This window comes from Anabrus simplex, chromosome 1, assembly GCF_040414725.1.
Source record: "Anabrus simplex isolate iqAnaSimp1 chromosome 1, ASM4041472v1, whole genome shotgun sequence".
In the NCBI taxonomy this organism is placed as follows: Eukaryota; Metazoa; Arthropoda; class Insecta; order Orthoptera; family Tettigoniidae; genus Anabrus; species Anabrus simplex.
In genome coordinates, this window is record NC_090265.1 from 1199617011 (window position 1) to 1199621903 (window position 4893).

Below are 4893 nucleotides of genomic sequence, written 5' to 3' on the forward strand. Positions count from 1 at the left end.
TGTGACTTTAGGACTGCCATGGTTGCGAGTAACACTGTCCCTCTTAGAAAACGGTAGTATGCACCCTCCATCTGTACAACAATCATCCAAACCTACAATCAACAATGTGTACCTAAATGCCTCAAAGTAACCTTGGGTAGATCGCTAACATATAAGACTGACTCATCACATGAAAATTTCTGCCAAAATCACGAATATGGAGCAATGTACTCCAAACACTAACAGGCATCTCCTGGGGAGCTACTGCATACTAAGTAGGCCTACTGTTCCTAAATTTGGTTAAACAGCTGCCATTTAAAAACTGTAGATGCCTACCTTCTTCTTCCTGATACGTTTCTGCTTATGCAGGTCGTTCAAGATGTATAACTGAAACAAACAATGCATCTTATCACAGAATACATTCCTCTTACAAATATGACTTTTTTTAAGTGCCAAGAGTGTCAGAGAACCCATGAGGGTGAGCTACATTTGCTGCTGTGTGAGTGTGTTGCCTGTGTGTGTAATAATATACACTGGCTACCACTGAGTGAGTGACTGCGCTGTTTGGGGCACATAACTGTCAGCTTGCATTCAGGAGGTAGTGGGTTCGAATCCCACTTCGGCAGCCCTGAAGATTTCCATGGTTTTCCATTTTCATACAGGCAAATGCTGGGGCTGTAACTTAAGACCACAATTAATTTCTTTCCACTCCTAGCCCTTTCCTGTCCCATCATTGCTGTATGACCTATCTGTATCAGTGTAAAAAAAATACATATACTGGCTACCAGAATCCCAGTTAACTGTTCCAAATCAAATTATCAACAGCAAGAGGATTAAAATCCAGACAGCCATCATGGTGCGGTGCATTGCACTTACCCTCCTTTCACTACACTGAAACTTCACAATCATGTTGAAAACCATAAACTGAATATTTATTAGCAAGGAAGACAACTTGAATTCTCTTCAGTGTCAAGTACCTTGGAGTTCAACTGGATTGTTCACTCACATTTAAAGTACACTGCCATTCTGTTGGCATGAAGATTACTTAAGATCTTAACAGGTTGGAGCACATACAGCAAATGTGCAAAGTACAGTTTTGACACACTTTCTCTCTACAACTGAGTGTGCTTATCCAGTATGAACCAACTCTGTGCATACAAAGGAAGTGGATACTGCCTTGAATGAAGCATGTTTGTGTAGTCTCTGGGTGTCTCAAATCAACAAATGTTAAAGATATATCACATTTGTGGTACCAGTATAGCTAGAGACTGGAACTTTTTAATGGCTTGAGAGTCCAAAGAGGTATTTTAAAATAGGAAAATTAGTGGCTTTAAAGGAACAGTTTGGTAATTTCAAGATATGTCAAACTTATAAATTTAAAAATATACTTACAAGTACTCAGCCAATACAATAGGAGATGGCTAAAGGACATTATAATTTCCATATCTCTGAAAAGATATTTACATTTTGATCTATAAAATGAGGCTTAACTGAAAAAAGCCTATTGTAAACAGAAAATAAAAAGTTCACAATCAACATTTACACATGGCATTCATGACAATTGAAGGAATGCAGTGGGCAAAGTAGGCATAATTCATTGTCACTCCAGTTAACATTGAAATAATGTCCACCATTTTCCTACAGTTCAGTTTCATTTTCATCTTTTAAAATCCTTTCGGACCTATCGTACCAGTAATAATTACACTCTTGCTCAGATTGGAATAGAAGTTCAACCTTTTACATTTCTTTAAATCTTGTTTTATTACTAATGTAACAGTTTCTGCCGGTTCAAACATTATTATTATTATTATTATTATTATTATTATTATTATTATTATTATTATTATTATTATTATTATTATTACAATAAACAAGGGCACTAGAGGGAAAGAAATGGCAGGGCCTAGGCAACTGGACAAATGACCACACAAAAAACTTTAAATTTTGAATTTATTCCCAATTTTTTCTTTATTTATTCAGGTTCTATTTTCTTTTCAGAGGAAATAACAGAGATGAACAAGAACATAAATTGATATTAAAATAAGCTTTAGAAAATAATTAACAGGGGAGAAAGGAGCTCCCATTTTACAGCACCTTTTAACCTTAAATAGACCTTTGGCAGGGAGAGAAAATCTTTAGTTTTTATCATAAGAGGCAGAAGCTTCCCAACAGTTCAGTTACACAATACAAGAGGAGATAGAACTTCCACATTTCATTATCAATGGCCAGAGGGGCCCAAGATTCACATAAACGTGCCTCAAGGTACATTAAAAGCTTATCAGCTTTATCCAACTTGATACTTGGTGCCCTTAATTCAAGGGGAGGCAACAACACAAAGTTTGGGATCGGAAGGATCCAGAAAAGCAGGAGCAGGAGCTCATATTACACGGCTGAAAAATTACAATAAATAAAGGTTAATAATACAGGCCAGAAACAAAACAGGCAGGGATACCGATCCCATTCAAGCAATCCCGTGACATGACTTGCCTTAAAACCTGATGGGGCAGAAGGCCCAGTGACATAGAGAATAAGCCATATTATATTGGTGACTAAGATGGGAAAGAAATTAATTGCCAAAAAGTAAGAAGAAAAATGTAGAAAATTAGGAAAGTTTAGTCACCAAAAAGCAAAGTGAACAAGGGAAACGAGGGTCCACACTTGTACATCCTTAAGACATTATATGAGCCCATTAGGGTGGTTTGCTCTGTTCACAAACAGCCTAGAAACATTCATATTACAAACTAACTGAATTTAAGAGAGCCTACAGATAAAAATTCAGGTAAAAACAGCATGCCCTAATCATTAAATGCTAGAGGGGAATGCTGGTATCTTCCTGTTCATATGTTAGAGAAAAATCTTGCCACCTACTTTACATACTGCCCCAGCTCATCCATAGCCTCCTGTGAGGAGAACTTCATTTGTCACTCCACTGTTCAAGATCCAGATTGACCCATATGGTCTGAGATTACCAGTATTTATAGGAGTGAGCTGGGCGATGATTGATTGGTTAACTTTGAAATATGAGTAGTGGTAACTTAGAAAGAATAAGCTCTCTTGTGCCAAACCCTAAACAGTTACAACACACTACTAAGTCGTATACAATCCAAGCCCCTAGGTGGCACACCAAAACCAAAAGTAGTGACATCTGTTAATAAATTTAAAAATCAAGTACTCTTCCTAAAGTTCAGCATATTTCCATAAGATTTCACCATCCTCAGGCATTTAAAGTGTTGCCTACCACTAGGGAGAGGCCTTATTGATGGTACAATTATTATTATTATTATTATTATTATTATTATTATTATTATTATTATTATTATTATTATTATTATTATTATTATTATTATTATTATTATTATTGGTGTTGTTTCTGGCCTTTTCCCAACTGCCTGCAATCAGCACTTTGTATTAATTTAGCCCATTTCTTCTGATGCCAACCCTGTGGGAAGAGATATATTCAGTATTATGTGTTTGTGGTGATTTGTTGTGTATTAAGACAAACACAAATGCCCAGCCCTCAAGCTAGAGAAATTAACCAGACGAAGTTAAAATTCCTGCACCAGCTGGGATTCAAATTGGGGGCCCTCTGAACTAGAGGCCAGTGCACTAACCATTCAGCAAAGGAGCCAGATATTATTATTGTTATTATACATTAAAATATTTGCATGTTCGCTCCACAGTTTGCTCCTGAATTCATAATTATTTTGCAATAACATAAAAAACTATAAATTATTACAGTGTAAGTCAGTATGGTTCAGATCATGAAGTTTCACATGTAACATTAACATTTCAAGACTTCATATAAAATTTGTGAATTTTTTGCAAGTCTAAATTTCAAGTTAAACTACAAAGTTATTGTCTAAACATGAAAAATACAATTTTATCTACATTTGCAAAATTTTCCATTCTCTAGGTATAGCACATTCCACTGTTCAGTGGCAATTGGAAACTGAAACTGAAACAAGAGGTGGACAAATACCATCCTCTGTATGGCCACCCAGCAGTAAGACAATGTCTCAGATCACAACAGAGTTTCATGACCAGCAGCAACCCTGCAACAACTAAATCAAACACTCTCAGGAGCCAGTACTGGCAGCAACGGCAAACACTACCAGACTGGAATAAGCCAACCAAGGGGACTCCAACTCATGCCTCACAACCATGGCCAGTATAAGAATTGATATAACAATTAGGGCCACCCTAAAAAAATGGGACTATACACAAAATGATGCCTGTGACTGCAGTGCTTTTCCAGATCTGGAGCATGTACCATTGCCCAGTTTGCCCTGTGGAAACTCAATGTGAAGATTTTGATGCAGTCAGTAACAAGTGATAAGTTGCTTCATGTGGGAGTGACTTTAACATTTGAGGAGAATTGGATATGATCATCACCACCACTACACTGAATCAGGAGTGGTCAATGTTAACTTATCAAATGGAGATGGAAGACGTAATCAAACTGTGCCTGTGGTGACCAATTACAAACTATGAATCGTGTGTGTCATCTTTGTGCAGGGGCCATGCTAATCTTCTCTATATCATTCCAATTTTAGTACGTGTGCTGCTGAAGTGAGTACAACATAATGTTCATCTGTCCTCTCTGAGCTTTCCATGCTAATATGATGGATGGGTGGGGTTAAGGTGATGGTCATGGGGGGGTATCCATTGTTAGGCATGTGGGGAAAGTGTGTGAATGAAAGGGAACTAGGTTAGTGTTATCCAGTAGGTTAAGACAGATGTTCAGGAAAATAAAATAGGAGGAGGGTAAAAAATTGGCAGTAATTTTTCACATTAGTACAAACAATGTAAGGCTAACAAGAATAAGTTCCAACCTCATTGAAGATGTGTGGAATCTGGTTATGCCACTACAGATATTGTTACCAGTGAGATGTTTCAGAGGGATACTGAATGGAG

The 4893-nt window shown here is 37.2% G+C and overlaps 1 non-coding gene across 1 annotated transcript; it reads right to left on the reverse strand.

The window, feature by feature from the left end:
* Window positions 1-4449: 4449 nt before the first annotated feature.
* On the reverse strand, window positions 4450-4556 carry LOC136859326 (U6 spliceosomal RNA). Its single transcript, XR_010858971.2, has one exon. It is a non-coding gene; the product is annotated as a U6 spliceosomal RNA (small nuclear RNA).
* Window positions 4557-4893: the final 337 nt, after the last annotated feature.